This window comes from Monodon monoceros, unplaced genomic scaffold, assembly GCF_005190385.1.
Source record: "Monodon monoceros isolate NGI ecotype Baffin Bay Population unplaced genomic scaffold, NGI_Narwhal_1 Super_Scaffold_5, whole genome shotgun sequence".
Classification (NCBI taxonomy): Eukaryota; Metazoa; Chordata; class Mammalia; order Artiodactyla; family Monodontidae; genus Monodon; species Monodon monoceros.
The window spans coordinates 35,504,568-35,523,077 of record NW_021703782.1 but is presented as its reverse complement, the minus strand read 5'-3'; positions in this window follow the sequence as shown (position 1 = coordinate 35,523,077).

The following is an 18,510-nucleotide window of genomic DNA, read 5'->3' as shown; positions in this document are numbered from 1 at the left end:
GTAGAATTCAGACTTTTAAGTATTTGTAGATGAAACAAGGAATATAAACACTTCTCCATAAACACTTCTCCTTGGAGAGAAATCAATAGCTACAGTTCTCTCTTTTAAGTCAATATTTTATATTCTCACCAAAAGGAGAGCCATATCAATATTTTAACATCAGTGTTGTACTCATCCTTATTTAGCCACTTGTTTGTCTGAGTCCTCTGATGATAGTAAAAATGTCTGTGATGGTTTCCAAATAAAGCTCCACAGTAAAAAAGAACGGGTCATTAACAGTAACTTAATGAAGGTATTTCTGCTTCCTAAACTTAGAATTTAATGATCACTTAATTATACAAGCCTCATCTATCTAAAATAGGAAATGCCACCAAATTTATGATGGGAAAGGCATCTTTCCCAGTAGCCTTACCTCTAATTGCAATGACAATTAAGAATTCTGATTTGTGTCCACATTTTTAATCTAATGTAATCATTAAATGAAAATAATATAAAACCATGCTATCTCAGAAATTTGAGCTTAATTACCCAGTGGATATTATAAAGTAAATACATGCTGACTGTTTTTCAATATTAAAGAAGAAAATCCTGCTGCTTGTGACAACATGGATGACCCCAGAGGACATTTTCCTAAGTGAAATAAGACAGTTGAAGAAAGACAAATAACTCCAGTTGCATGAAGTATCTAAAACAATCATACTCATGGATGCAGGGAATACAATAAGTGGTTGTCAAAGGCTGCAGGGCAGAGGGAAGTGAGGAGTTATATAATGGGCATAAATTTCATTTATGCAAAAGGAATAAGTTCTAGAGATGTGCTGTACAATCTGGTGCCTACAGTTAATAATAGTGTCTTGTTTACTTCAAAACTTGTTAAGATAATAGCTGCCACATAAAGTATTCTTTTCACAAAAGAACAGATACACACACAAAACACAAAAGGACAGGAAACTCTGGGAAGTGTTGGACATGACTATAACCCTGATTGTAGTGACCGTGTCACTACAATGTCCTATGTCCAAACTCATCAAATTGTATATATTAAATATGTGCAGTTACTTGCATGTTAATATTTCAATAAAGCTATTAAAATAAAACAAAATGAAGTAAAATAAAACCAGACAATTAAAAAGTAAATATGTTCTTGGTGTAAGCCAGGAAAATATTTAGGTGGGTTATTTCACTAAAGGTGTGTGTGCACCTTTAGGTATGTATGTTTGTATGTGTGTGTGTGTGAGAGCCAGTTTTAGACAATTGATTAAATTATATAATTAAATAATTCATTACTCATTGATTGTTCTTCATAGTTTATTAATCTGATTATTCAGGTCTTTACTGAGGTGACATGACCAAGGCAGACATAGCCTTAAGGCACAATGACTTACAATAAACTCAAGCCATGATCCTGGTAGTCATCTCATTGCATTTCTAATGTCAATACTTGGTCTCTCTTTTTTAGCTGAACTCTTCCCTCAGTACCTTAAATAAAATTTGGAATTTAAAGGTACTTGAGTAGCCCATTCTCACCTTAGGTGCCTCAACAGCAAATCACTTTACATCTATTCTATGGAGTGTTTCATTTCTGATAATTCTATTTGCTTAACATTTTAAATCCCTAGATACTAATAATACAGTTGACCCTGGAACATCATGGGTTTAAACAGCATGGGTCTGCCTATACACGTTTTTTTATTCAATAAATATAGTATCTAGATTTTCATTTTACAGATCTTTAAAATAAAGTGTGGGGACTCAAAATCAGGTAGTGTTCAGTTAGAGATCACAATATATGGAATCAAAAGGACTAGGGCTTGAGTCATGATTATATCCAAACTGTTTCAGCTTCCCACCCTTGGGTGAGTCATTCATCAATTCCTTTGGTTTTGAGACAGAGATAGCAGTATGCAGATTTTCCTGTGCCTAGGGTTTGGCATCTCTAACCCCTGCATTGTTCAAGGGTCACTTGTATGACTTGGTTTTGCTAACTAAATTTTGGGCTTATTCTCTATCCCAAAGTTACTATTCTAATTATATGCCCACTATCCCAGGTTCTTTCTCTGAAGAGACAGTTTTACTTTTACTATCCTCCATCCTGGGGAGTAAGAGCTGAGAGACGCTTTACATCCCAGTGCCTCAAAATGTGATAAATACTGACAAACCTACTGGATGCTTGTCTAAACTTTAAGGTGCTCTGCACCCCTATACCATCTTTTGGGATAACCTTATTTTGAATTTTAAATCATATCTGGGAAGTGAGATTGAACATGTTCAAAAATGATTAACTGTATTTTGTCTTCCTTCAGTGAAGGACCATTTCAGAAATGATACCTATTTCCGAAAGCACTACCACAAGCAATGGTTTTTGTGAATCAATGAATTCTGGTCTAACATGAAGGTGGCAAGTAAAGACCAAGTGCCACTGGTCCACCACATTATATAGAGGCAGCCATAAGACTCAGACTTCAATCCCCTGACTATGACAGAGGAGGGACTGCTACTTCCCTGACAATGAATTCTGAAGAAGTGGCAGAACAGAGCTGGATGCCAAGTTTTCTTCATAGTACCGTAAGATTTGTTTTCAAACCCTGTTTATACGATGCATAGAAATGGTTCTTTCTCAAATCTACGGCAAAATATTGGAACAGATTTGGAGGCCAGATTCCACAATGTCATATGTATAATTGTAACCCAAAGAACCTAGTCTTCATGTCACTTTGGGTGAGGCAGCTTTCTGAAGCCAAGACAATCCCTGTATGGGATGGCAGTTGAATACTAACTTTCAGGACTGGACCACAAATCTACCTTTGCAATATGATCATAGTGGCTCTTCCCAACATCCATCTCATATGCTTTGAGTCCATGTTAATTGGGTACATACCTATTAAGAATTTTTATATCTTGTTGGTGGATTGAACTTTCATCAATATGAAATATCATTCTTTGCCAAAAGTACTACTTCATTCCTTAAAGTCTACTTTATCTTGTACTAATATAGTTATACTAGCTTTCTTGGTGGGTATATCTTTTTCCATCACTTCACTTCCAACCATTTTGTTTCTTTATATTTAAAACCTGTCTTTTAGAAGCCATGTTTTAAAATTTCAGTTTTAAATATTAACCTTTCAATTGAAATTCACATTTATTTGATGTGATTAGTGATATATTTGGTTTCAGATCTACCTTCTTTCCATTTGTGCAATACTTGATTTATCTGTCTCATGAAGTTCCTTTTCTTCTCCTTGTTTACCTCCTTTCAGATGGGTCAAATATCTTATTTTAATTTATTATTTTAGCTTAATGTTAGTTTTTCATTTTTTAAAAATAAAACAATTTTACTTGTTCTTTTACTGGGTAAATGATCTAAACATACACTCTTATTATAGTAAAATGAAATGATTGATTTTATCCTGCCTTAGTAACAGCAAAACTGAGAGCACTATATAGCCATTTACATCCCTCCATATTTTGGCATCATTTTATATTATTTTACGTGTTTTGATGCTACATATATTTTAACTTTCAAAATGCATTTCAATTAGTTTTATAAGTAAATATTTACTTCTATTTTAGCATTACGTTCAATTTTCATTGCTCCTCAGTTTTTCTACATTACCACGATTCTATCTGGAATTATTCTTTTCTGCTGGGAGAACTCCATTTAAGATCTGTTTTAATATGGTTAATTCCCACAATTTTTATTTCTCTAGAAACATATCTCCTTTTCCTCTCATTACTTTTAATTTTTTTTTCACTTTGCCTTTACTTTTAGACAGTGGGACAAACTGGAAATAAACCGACCATCACATGCAATGATATACATCAGTCTCAAAATCATTAGGTTGAGTGAAAGGTGCCAGATAGGAAAAAAAATTCTGTATGATTTCATATTATCTAATTTTAAAACACTAGGAAATGTGAACTAATCTGTAGTATTCCCCCTGTCATCTATCTTCCAGTTATCTATCATCTATTTAATCTATCTACTGTCTTTTTTTAATCTACCATCTACCTTTTCTACGTATCATCTATAAATCAATCTACTATCAATTATCTGTGTATCTTTCCATTATTTTATACACATATATCATCTATCTTTAGCCTATCTTCTATCTTAAATCTGTTTCCTTCTAACTCTCTTTTTCAATCAGTTGCTATTCTATCTCTTTCAGTCTATCTGCTATTTATATATTTGAATGTCCATCCATCTCTGCCATTGGTTTATCTACAATTTTTTTTATCTCTGCTGCTTTTACACTGTAATAGGCTTTACTTGTTAATGAATTATTACAACACATAAAATAGACACTCTTTAAAGTGTCATTTCTTTAGCCTAAAAGAAAAGACTAAAAGAAGAGATAATTAAAATCCATTAAACTATAAACATTTGTTTAAGCAAAATCCTGAAACAACAGAAGGCAGGAAAAAAATCTGTCACTTGGAAAAAAATAATCACAGACTAAAAATACCTATAATTTTTTGGGGTAACAAACATATGTCAGATTTTATATCCAATTAATTTTTTATCTAAATCTCACACTAGCCCCAGGATGTAGGAATGACTCTCTCCATTTTATAGATAAGGTGACTAAACTTACTAGTTGCTCCCAGCTAGTAAGTGGCAGAGGTAACATGGAAATGCCAGACTTGCGTAAATAACATTTAGACTTGGATTAAGAGTTTACTATAACGAACATCCTGCATATCTAGTATAGGATAAAACTAAGGAAGGATTTATAAGATTTTGGAAAGACTCCTTGATTTAAGACCAAGATGGCTCACTGATATAAAATAGAATATTTGGTAGTGTGTGCCAAGTTCCTGAAGTCACCAGCAGAGAAGAAAATCATGATCCTTTATTGTATGCCACTTGATATTTCCAAGAGAGACTCCAGAGACAGAGGAAGTGAGCCACGGGTTAGACTGAGCATGGACAAACAGTAGGCTGCCTTGTATGGTAACGTGCAAATAATAGGCAAGCAAATATCTGTACACTTTAAATAAATAAGTACAGACATCTTAGAAATCTCTTACAAGATTGATAAGTAAAGAATTACTTATTATCTTTTCTGGGCCACGTTATAATAATTGGCCTATACTATGTTGTAATTTAGTTTAGCAAATTGGCATATACTGCACTAAAATTTACACTTTTTATCATAAAATCCTCAAAAATGCTATGGAGTAAATATTCTTCACCTTTTTTTTTTTTTTTTTTTTACAGATAAAGGAACTGAATCTCAAGGACATTACAACATTTTCCATGTACATACAGATAGTAAAAGGCAAAACAGGGACTCAAAATCTGGTAGTCTGAGTGTAAATCATCATTTTGTATTTTAGACCACAAAATATATTAAATCATGAGGAAAAAATAAAACACACTCAACTCATCAAGAGCACAGCAATTGTTTACAGGTATAAACGTCCTTGGATAATAGTAACACCAACTGGATCAGTGAACTTCCACTTCCTCCTCTGGACACAGAATCCAACCTAACACGCCTTACCTCCTGTTACCACCAACTGGACAACCTAACAGACAAACAGAGAAGAAAGCACAACAGTGGTTTTGTGGGAAAATTTAGACAGAAAATTGCTTCCTAATGATTTTGAAACTTTAACCTAAGGAAGGTTGGGGCTTCTATTACGAGTGTGGCCCACTGAGAAATCGGCAGAGAAAAGCTGAAGACAACGCTAGACATCCACAGCAGAAAAGAAGGAGGAGGAGAAAAGGTATGTATCATCAGGGCGGTGCTCCTTCCAGGAGGCTCTGAGGGATAATTCATCCCCTGGCTCTTCCAGCTTTTGGTGGCTCCACAGAGGCCTTAAGAGTTCCTTGGCTAATGGTAACATCACTCCAATCTCTGTCTTCTTTACATTGCTTCTTCTCTGTGTGTTTGTGTGTCTCTGGTCTTTATGTCTCTTACAGGGACATCTCTGTTGGAATTACAAGATGATCGATTCTCAAAATCCTTAATTTCATCTTCAAAGACCCATTTTTTTCACATAGGGTGATTGATATTCACAGGTTCGAGGGATTAGGAATACATAGTTTTGGAGGTAACTATTCACACTAGCACACTGGGAAAAATATTATTTACATCAATCTCTACTGCCCTTCTACACAAAATATCCAGAACACTAACTGGGGTCCACACTCATGGAAAAATCCACAAAAGATGGGAAAGTCACCAATTGCTACTTCTTTCTTTCACATATACAATCTGCTCCAGTTTTTGCACACTTTTAATTCCCCCTTGATACCTTCAGTTGGTTGTACTATTTTTTGTTTTAATATTTTGTCCAAAGTTTATAATGGTTATTAGTGGTAGGTTTTATCTGATGGGGGGATTCCTCTATCACTGGAAGACAAAGGTGTGCAAATCCATTTAAGTTGATTCTCTTTATACTCAAATTGTTGTCTATTCAACACCACTGTCAGCAGTCCCTGGAAGATTGCTGTAAAGGGAGATTCTCAGTCTCCATTCTGAGCTGACTGAAACAAAATCTGCATTTAAACCAGATTGACAGTTGATTCTTGGCATAGTAAAGTTTATTGCTATTACTCACTAGAATATGCTTGCTCCTTGCCACTTGCTCACACATCTCTATTTAATAGTCAGTATGATTCTCGATATACCTTGAGACAAAAAAGGAAAATACGTATGTCTGCATGTACCAGGAGTGGTGAGGAAAATTGGACACAAAGATGGCTCTTTACAGGCAATGTAGTATTTGTCGTCAAAGAGTGGTTTGAACTAATTATATATGTTCCTCACATTTATTGCTTTCAAGACTATTTAAATATTCTTCTCATTACATATATTTGAAATATTTTAAGATTTTCATTCTATACACATATCAGAAGAATGAAATTAGCTATTATTACAAAGACTTCTAGAACATTCAGTTTAGAAAGAACCTTGGAATGACTTTAGTATACAGTTTATAAAGTAATATAGAACTTTAAAAATATAACTGTGATTTTATTTCTGCTTATCTTAAAAATTTACAAACACACACATATAGCATTTGAGGCAATATACAAAATGATATGACATCAAGGTACAAGTCCCTCCCCAACATAGCAGCTCACTTTTTCCTTAATGTAGTATTTTTATTCAAAAATAGATATCCACCTAATTTATACCTGTCATTTTATCAAAATGTCAGCATGTGTCTTTTCCTTCCATCTTATTCCAGATCACAAATTTGATGAAATTATTACTATGTGGCTCATTTCAAAACTTCTTATGTTTCTAATTCATTCTTGCTGAACTCTTCTACGGCTAGTACTACCATAATCAGTGGTTTTTTATATATATATAAAAAACCACTGATTTTATATATATAAAATTTAGCAATATCTAGTCATATACATAATTTAGCAAAATTGTATAATTATATAATACATATATAATTTAGCAATTTGGCAAAACCTTAAGGTCTTCAGAATATAACATGAATGTGATACACTGAGGGGAGTCAATCATTGGTTATCCAAGTTTTAACTCCTTTGCAGATCTAATACATGCACTGAAAGAACTAAAACTAGGATAATGGTACATTTAGTAATCAGCATTTCTGCTTGGCCTCTCAATAAAACACCCTGAATATACCAATGTCTATTTATGTATATCTCCTTCACAAATCACATTGGATTTGAAATTTTATTTCAATGAATTCTATAAATCTCAGTCTCTAACTATCTCATTACTTTGGGGAGAAGTCATTCCTCATGTTTTAAAAAATGGTTTTTAAAGAAATTCCCTAATAATTATTTTTTAAAAGGGTGATTATCAAAGGCAGGTAAATGTCAATATAATTTATAAGATATGTAAGAAAGTAATTATGACAGAGGTTAATTGAAATGCATTGACATAATTAAACTCTCAGAGAAGTCATGGAAAATTTTAGAAAACACAATCAACAACTCCTTTATCTATATTTACTCATAGACAGTAATCTATTCACACACACACACACACACACACACACACACACACACACACCACCCTCATTTATGAATGTTGGCTTTTATTTGTTATTTTTATTTTTCATAATGATACGGTTTTATTTTTATATAAATAATAGAAGTGTTCCTTTCAAAGAGTGTTGAAAAGTTTTTCTCTTATAATAGCTTTATTCTCTATAGGACCTGCTTCAGAGCTGTTCTATGATCTTTAAACTTCCAGCATGAACTTTGTTCTATTTCAAAATCTGACCAGGCACTTAGACCTGGACAGGGCTTACTGTGCTCTGGATCTCATTTTTGCTTACTTTCTCAAGATTTCATTCCTTTGGGTATTTATGAAGGAAATTATAAGATATTTGGTATTTTCCTAAAAACAACATCTAGGAGTAGGAGAGGGGAGGAAGCATAGGAAGTATGGAGGAAACAAGATGAACCATATTTTGATAATTTGAAACCAGGTTAAAGAGACATCAGCATTTATTGTGCCATTCTTTGTATGCTTGTTTGTGTATAAAATTTTTCATAATGAAAATTTTAAAAATACATCTTCTTTTGGGAATCCCCACTCTCTCCTACATCTTCTAGCAGTTTTCTCTTTTTAAATAGTTCCCTTAGCATTCAAATACACTCCATTATTATCAATCTTTAAAAAAATGAGCACTCCAATCGTTGTTCCAGATGCTCTGCTCTTTTCTGTCTACATTGTTGAACCAACCTTGAGTCAATACCTCCCAAATGTATAATTCAGATACCTTATTTCCTTATTTTTACCTCATTTAAATATCTTCCACATTCCATAGAATGTCTTTTTTTTTTTTAAGTTACACCACTGCTTAAAATTCTTCAATGCTTTGTGTGCCAGTGCCATACTGTTTTGATTACTGTAGCTTTGCAGTATAGTTTGAAATCAGGGAGCATGATACCTCCAGCTTTGTTCTTTTTTCTCAAGACTGTTTTGGCTATGCAGGGTCTTTTGCGTTTCCATACAAATTTTAGAATTATTTGTTCTAGTTCTGTGAATACATTGGTATTTTGGTAGGAATTGCATTAAATCTGTAGATTGCGTTGGGTAATATGGTCATTTTAACAATATTAATTCTTCCAATTCATGATCATAATATATCTTTCCATCCGTTTGTGCCATTTTCAATTTCTTTCATCAGTGTCTTATAGTTTTCTGAGTACAGATCTTTTACCTCTTCAGTTAGAGTTATTCCAAAAACAGACACATAGATCAATGAAATAGAATAGAGATTCCAGAAATGAACCCACACTTATGTGGGAAATTAATCTAAAACAAAGTAGACAAGAATAGACAATGGGGAAAAGATAGCTTATTCAATTAATGGTATTGGGAAAACTGTATAGCTAAAAGCAAAAGAATCAAACTGGAATACTTTCTCACACCATATACAAAATTAAATTCAAAATAGACTAAAGACTTAAATGTAAAACACAAAACCATAAAGCTTCTAGAAGAAAACATAGGCAGTATGCTCTGACATCAGTCTTGATATTTTTTCAGATACGTCTCCTCAACAAGAGAAACAACAGCAAAAATAAACAAATGGGACAGGACTTCCCTGGTGGCCCAGTGGTAAAGAATCCACCTTTCAATGCAGGGGACACGGGTCGGGGAACTAAGATCCCACATGCCATGGGGCAACTAAGCCCACATGCCACAACTACTGAGTTTGCATGCCACAACTAGAGAGAAGCCCATGCACTGCAACAAAGGGCCCATGCGCCACAGTGAAAGATCCGGCATGCCTCAACAAAGACCCGCGTGCCGCAACTAAGACCCAATATGGCCAAAAAATGAAGAAAATAAATAAATTAAAAACAAAACCAAAAACAAATGGGATTACATCAAACTGAAAATCTGCACAGCAAAGGAAACTATCAATGAAACAAAAAGACTGCCTACTGAATGAGAGAAGATATTGGCAAACAATATAACCATTTAGGAGTAAATATACAAAATATACAAAGAACATATGCAAGTAAACATCAGAAAACAAGCAACCAAAATTAAAAATAGGCAGAGGATCTGAATAAACATTTTTCCAAAGAACACATAAAAGAGGACCAAAAGGCACATGAAAGATGCTCAATGTATCAGGGAAATGCAAATCAAAACCACAATGAGATATCACCTCACAACTGTTAGGATGGCTATCATCAAAAAGATAACAAAGCAGAAACTAACACACCATTGTAAAGCAATTATACTCCAATAAAGACCTTTTAAAAAAAAAACTTAATTTTCAAGGAAAAAAAAAAGACAACAAATAGCAAGTGTTGCTGAGGACATGGAGAAAAGGGAACCCTTGTGCACTGTTGGTGGGAATACAAGTTGGTATGGCCACTATGGAAAACAGTATGAAGATTCCTCAAAAAATTAAATATAGAACTATCACATCATCTAGCAATTCCTCCCCTGGGTATTTCTCTGAAGAAAAAAAAAAACTGATTGGAAAATATATATGTACTCCTATGTTCATTGCATCATGTTTACATTAGCCAAGATACAGGAGCAACCTAACTGCTCATCAATACAAAAATGGGTAAAGAAGATGTGGTATAAACACAGACACACACACACACACACACACACACACACACACACACACACACACAATGGACTATTACTCAGTCATAAAAAAAAGAAATCTTGCCATTTGTGACATGGATGGAACAGAGAGTATTATGCTAAGTGAAATAAGTCAGACAAAAAATGACAAATACTGTACAATTTCACTTATATGTGAAATCTAAAAAGTTAAATAAACAAACATAAGTAAACAAAAACAGAGTCATAGATACAGACAGGAAACAGGTGGCTGCCAGTGGTAGAGAGAGCGGGGATAGGAGAGAAATAGTTGATGGGGATTAAGAGGTACAAACCTCCAGTTGCAAAATAAAAACGTCCTGGATATGAAAAGCACAGTGCGGGGAATATAGTCAATAATCATGTAATATCTTCTTATGTTGACAGATGGTAACTAGACTTATCATGGTGATCATTTTGAAGTGTATAGAAATATCAAACCACTATGTTGTGTAACAGGAACTAACATAGTGTTGTAGGTCAATTATATTTCAAAAACAAACAAACAAACTCATAGCAAAAGAGACCAGATTTGTGGTTACCAAAGTCAGGGCGTGGGGTGAGGGGGAATTAGTGAAGGCAGCCAAAAGGTACAAACTTCCAGTTATCAGATAAATAAGTAGTAGGGATGTAATGTACAGCATGATAAATATAATAAAGCTGCTGTATGTTTTATATGAAAGTCGTTATGAGAGTAAATCCTAAGATTTATCGTCCCAGGGAAAAATATTTTTTCTTTTTTTTTTTTCTGTATTTATATGACATGATGGATGTTCACAAGACCTACTGTGATAATCATTTCATGATGTATAAAAGCCAAATAATTAAACTGTACAGCTTAAACTTATACAGTGCTATGTGTCAGTTATATCTCAATATAACTGGAAGAAAAAAAGAAAAGGTCTTCAATGGTTTTTCATTGAACGTAGTATAAAATACAATTCCTTCCTAAGATCTTCCAGGCTTTGCCTGTTTTTGTCCATATCTACTCCTGTGACTTCATCTGCTTTCACTCATCTCTCTTAACAACTAAATTTCTGTCACTTGATTTTTTTTCAAACACTCAAATATATCAAGCTCTTTCCTACTTCAAAATTGTTTGCATTTTGTGTTCTCACTCCAAGAAAAGTGTTTCATCCTACTCTTTAAATGGTTTTATTTTTTATTAAACTTTTCATTTTAAATGTTGATTATTCAGAGATGTTTTTCCTGACTACCTTTTCTGGAAGAGTTCCCTTCATAAACTCTTTCTTAAAATACTATTTTATAAATACCACAGTTTATAAATAGTTTACTTAACTGATTACTTGGTTTTGTATGCTCCCTCTTCTAAACTGTCTCCTTTATGAGATCAAGCATATTTTTATTAACTATCTAGAACATTATCTGGTATATGATTAATCTTTAATATATTTGTTAAGTGCATGAGTTAAAGGTAGATTGTAGTTTCTAGAAACTAAAATCTTTAGAGAACATTTCAATATTAATCTATGGTAATTAGCATGCAATATAAATTAATCTAAATTTAAATTATAACATATATTTGTTAAATATATATAACATATACATATCTAAAGTATAAATTATAACACATATTTGTTAAAATAAAAACAATTCTAGTTTTTAAAAGTTACCTGCAAATTTTATGCTAGGGTGATATGATAGTTTCCAAAAATTACACTAATCGGCTCTTTAGTATTAAAAGGGAATTTTTGGAAATTGGACTTGAGGTATGGAAAGGTGGACTGTACTGTATAAGGTGTACAGCTTAGTTATCTGATACATACATCATGAAATGATTACCACAATAAGTTTACTGAACATCCATTATTTCATATAGATACAAAAAAAGAAAAGAAAGAATGCTTTCCTTGTGTTGAGAAATCTTAGGATTTACTCTCTTAACATGGAAAGGTGGCTCAAGTTGTTTTTTGGATATGGAAAAATAGTGTTACTTGAGAAATATAGCATGTTTACAAGCACTTAATTTACCTAAAGAATTTCATAAAGTGATTTTTATACCCAAAATTATTTTATACACATTAATTTTTCTACTTTATACTCCTGTGGAATCCTGTGGAATATAGTAAAAAAAAATCTGGAAATTATTTCCTTCTTATGGTACAAGAAATTATTTTCTTCTTATGCTTGCAAAGAGTTGCAATGGCTTAACCATGTTCACACAATTGGTATGTAATAGAGACATGTCAGGAGAAAACGTGAAAAGTCTCTAAAATATGCAAAAGTTGCTTGGGAGTCCATTCAATAGTATGTTGGGCTTGCTGGGGGTTTTGTACTTACCTAACACTATAGGATTTGCAATTTTATTTTCTTTGACTATAAATCTGTAAGTTATAGAACAATGAAGACATTCCAAGTGGTTTTTTTTTTCAATAGAAATGCAAGTGTCAGGCAGAGATACAACTGTTTTTACCCATATAAAAAGGTTATTTCAAATGACCATACTACCCAAGGCAATCTATAGATTCACTGCAACCCTTATCAAATTACTAATGGCATTTTTCACAGAACTAGAGCAAAAATTGTTTTAATTTGTATGGAAACACGAAAGACCCTGAATAGCCAAAGCACATTGAGAGAAAAGAACAGAGCTGGAGGAATCAAGCTCCCTGACTTAAAACTATACCACAAAGCTACAGGCATCAAAACAGTATGGTACTGGCACAAAAACAAACATATGGATCTATGGAACAAGATAGAAAGCCCAGAAATAAACCCATGCACTTATGGTCATTAATCTATGATAAAGGAAGCAAGAATATACAATGGAGAAAAAACAACCTCTTCAATAAATGGTGCTGGGAAAACTGGACAGCTACATGTAAAAGAATGAAATTAGAACATTCTCTAACACCATACATAAAAATAAACTTAAAATGGATAAAAGATCTAAATGTAAGACAAGATACTATAAAACTCCTAGAGGAAAACATAGGCAGAACACTCTTTGACATAAATCGCAGCAATATCTTCTTTGACCCACCTCCTAGAATAATAGAAATAAAAACAAAAATAAACAAATGGGACCTAATCAAACTCAAAAGCTTCTGCACAGCAAAGGAAACCATAAACAAAATGTAAAGAAAACCTATGGAATGGGAGAAAACATTTGCAAATGATGCAACCAAGGGCTTAAGTTCTGAAATATACAAACAGCTCATATAGTTTAATAATAATAATAATAATAATAAAAACAACAGAACAACAGGTAGAAGATCTAAACAGACATTTCTTCAAAGAAGACATAGAGATGGGCAAAAGGCACATGAAAGATGCTCAACACTGCTAATTATTAGAGAAATGCAAGTCAAAACTGCAATGAGATATCACTTCACACCAGTCAGAATGGCCATCCTCAAAAAGTCTACAAATAATAAATACTAGAAAGATGTGGAAAAAAAGAACCCTCCAATGCTGTCGTTGGAAATGAAAATTGGTGCAGCCACTATGGAGAACAGTATGAAGGTCCGTTAAAAAACTAAAAATAGAACAACCATGTGATCCAACAATCCACTCCTGGGCATATATCCAGAGAAAACTATAATTAGAAAAGAGGCAGGATCTCAGTTAATGAGGCAGCAGTTGGGCTGAAGCTCCTGCGGTGGGAGCTCCAAGTCCAAACAACTGGACTAACAGAACCTCAGAGCCCAGAGAATATTCATCGGAGTGAGGTCTCCCAGAGGTCCTCACCTCAGCACCAAGACCCAGCTCTACACAAAAGCCTACAAACTGCAGTGCTGGAAGCGTCAGGCCAAACAACCAGTAAGACAAGAAAACAGTGCCACTCATAAAAAAAAAAAGGAAAAAAAAAAAAGGGATGGCAAAAAGAATATGTCACAGATGAAGGAGCAAGGTAAAAACGTACAAGACCAAATAAATGAAGAGGAAACAGGCAATCTACCTGAAAAAGAATTCAGAGCAATGATAATAAAGATGATCCAGAATTTCAGAAATCGAATGGAGGCATGGATTGAGAAAATACAAGTAATGTTTAACAAAGATCTAGAAGAACTAAAGAACAAATAGAGATGAAGACAACAATGACTGAAATGAAAAATACATTAGAAGGAATCAATAACAGAATAACTGAAGCAGAAGAATGAATAAGTGAGCTGGAAGACAAAATGGTGGAAATATCTGCTGAAGAGCAGAATAAAGAAAAAAGAAAGAAAAGAACTGAAGACAATCTCAAAGACCTCTAGGACAACACTAAATGCACCAACATTCAAATTATAGGGGTCCCAGAAGAAGAAGAGAAAAAGAAAGGGTCTGAGAAAATATTTGAAGAGACTATAGTTGAAAACTTCCCTAACATGGGAAAGGAAATAGTCACCCAAGTCCAGAAAAAAACAGAGAGTCCCATACAGGATAAACCCTAGGAGAAACACATCAAGACACATATTAATCAAACTAATAAAAATTAAATTCAAAGAAAAAATATTAAAAGCAGCAAGGGAAGAACAACAAATAGCATAAAAAGGAATCTGCATAAGGTTATCAGCTGATTTTTCAGCAGAAAGTCTGCAGGCCAGAATGGAGTGGCATACTTAAAATGATGAAAGAGAAAAACCTACAATCAAGATTCCTCTACCCGTCAAAGATCTCATTCAGATTTGATGGAGAAATCAAAAGCTTTTCAGACAAGCAAAAGCTAAAAGAATTCAGCACCACCAAACCAGCTTTACAATAAATGCTAAAGGAACCTCTCTAAGTGGGTAACACAAGAGAACAAAAAGACCCAGAAAAACAAACCCAAACAGTTAAGAAAATGGTAATAGGAACATACATGTTGATAACTACCTTAAATGTAAGTGGATTAAATGCCCCAACCAAAAGACATAGACTGGCTGAATGAATACAAAAACAAGACCCATATATATGCTGTCTACCAGAGACCCATTTCAGACCCAGTGACACATACAGACTGAAAGTGAAGGGATGGAAAAAGATATTCTATGCAAATGGAACTCAAAAGAAAGCTGGAGTAGCAATACTAGTATCAGATAAAACAGACTTTAAAATAAAGACTGTTACAAGAGATAAGGAAGGACACTACATAATAATCAAGGGATCAATCCAAGAAGAAGATATAACAATTATAAATGTTTACGCACCCAACATAGAGGCACCTCAGTACATAAGGCAAATGCTAACAACCATGAAAGGGGAAATCGACAGTAACACAATAATAGTAGGGGACTTTAGCACCCCAGTTACACCAATGGACAGATCATCCAAACATAAAATAAATAAGGAAACACAAGCTTTAAGTGACACAAAACACCAGATAGATTTAATTGTCATTTATAGAACATTCCACCCGAAAGTGTCAGAATACACTTTCTTCTCAATTGCACACGGAACATTCTCCAGAATTGATCACATCTTGGGTCACAAATCAAGCCTCGATAAATTTAAGAAAATTGAAATCATACCAAGCATCTTTTCCAACCACAACGCTATGAGATTAGAAATCAATGACAGGGAAAAAAACCATCACAAACACATGGAGGTTAAACAGTGTGCTACTAAATAAGCAAGAGATCACTGAAGAAATCAAAGAAGAAATAAAAAAATACATAGAAACAAATGACAACGAAAACATAACGACCCAAACCTATGGGATGCAGCAAAAGCAGCTGTAAGAAGGAAGATTATAGCAATTCAATCTCACCTCAAGAAACAAGAAAAATCTCAAATAAACAATCTAACCCTATACCTAAAGCAACTAGAGAAAGAAGAACAAAGAAAACCCAAAGTCAGCAGAAGGAAAGAAATCATAAAGATCAGGGCAGAAATAAATGAAATAGAAACGAAGAAAACAATAGCAAAGATCAATAAAACTAAAAGCTGGTTCTTTGAGAAGATAAACAAAATTGCTAAACCTTTAGCCAGACTCATCAAGAAATAAAGGGAGAGGATCAAAACAATAAAATTACAAATGAAAATTGAGAAATCACAACTGACACAACAGAAATACAAAGGATTATAAAAGACTGCTACAAACAAATATATGCCAGTAAAACGGACAACCACGAAGAAATGGACAAATTTTTGGAAAGGTACAATTTTCCAAGACTGAACCAGGAAGAATTAGATAATATAAACAGACCTACCACAAGTAACGAAATTGAAAATGTAATTCAAAATGTTACAACAAACAAAAGTCCAGGACCAGATGGCTTCACGGGTGAATTCTATCAAATATTTAGAGAAGAGCTAAAACCTATCCTTCTCAATCTCTTCCAAAAAACTGCAAAGAGAGGAATACTCTTAAATTCCTTCTAGAAGCACCATCATCCTGATACCAAACCAGACAAAGATATCACAAGAAAAGAAAATTATAGACCAATATCACTGATGAACAGAGATGCAAAAACTCTGAACAAAATGCTAGCAAACAGAATCCAACAACATATTAAAAGATCATACACCATGATTAAGTGGGATTAATCCCAGGAATGCAAGGATTCTTCAATATATGCAAATCAATCAGTGTGATACACCATATCGACAAATTAAGGAATAAAAACTATATGATCATCTCAATAGATGCAGAAAAAGCTTTTGACAAAATTCAACACAGATTTATGATAAAAACTCTCCAGAAAATTAGTATAGAGGGAAACTAACTCAACATAATAAAGGCCTATATAACAAAACCACAGCCAACATGGTTTTCAATGGTGAAAAACTGAAACCATTTCCACTAAGATCAGGAAGAAGACAAGGATATCCACTCTGGCCACTCTTATTCAACATAGTTTTGGAAGTCCTAGTCATGGCAAGAAGAGAAGAAAAAGAAATAAAAGAAATAAAAACTGAAAAAGAAGAATAAAATGGTTACTGTTTGCAGATGACATGATACTATACATAGAAAATCCTAAGGATGCTACCAGAAAACTACTAGAACTAATCAATGAATTTGGTAAGGCTGCAGGATAAAAAATGAAAGCACAGAAATCTCTGGCATTCCTATACACTAACAATGAAAACTCAGAAAGAGAAATTAAGGAAACAATCCCATTTACCACTGCAACAAAAAGAATAAAAAACCTAGGAATAAATCTACCTAAGGAAGCAAGACTTGTACTCAGAAAACTATAAAACACTGATGAAAGAAATCAAAGTTGACATAAACAGATGGAGAAATATACCATATTCTTGGATTGGAAGAATCAATATTGTGAAAATGACTATACTACCCAAAGCAATCTACAGATTTAATGCAATCCCTATCAAACTACCAATGGCAATTTTTCACAGAACTAGAGCAAAAAAATTTACAATTCATATGGAAACACAAAAGACCCCGAACACCCAAAGCTGTCTTGAGAAAGAAAAACGGAGCTGGAGGAATCAGGCTCCCTGACTTCAGACTATACTACAAAGCTACAGTAATCAAGACAGTATGGTACTGGCATAAAAATAGAAATATAGATCAATGGAACAGAATAGAAAGCCCAGAGATAAACACATGAACATATGGTCACCTAATTTATGAGAAAGGAGGCAAGAACATACAATGGAGAAAAGACAGCCTCTTCAATAAGTGGTGCTGGGAAAACTGGACAGTTACATGTAAAAAATGAAATTAGAACACTACCTAACACCATACACAAAAATAAACTCCAAATGGATTAAAGACTTAAACGTAAGGCCAGACAATATAAAACTCTTAGAGGAAAACACACTTTGACATAAACCACAGCAAGATCTTTTAGGACCCACCTCCTAGAGTAATGGAAATAAAAATAAAAATAAACAAATGGGACCTAATTAAACTTCAAAGCTTTTGCACAGTAAAGGAAACCATAAACGAGACAAAAAGACAACCCTCATTTTGGGAGAAAATATTTGCAAATGAAACAACAGACAAAGGATTAATCTCTAAAATATACAA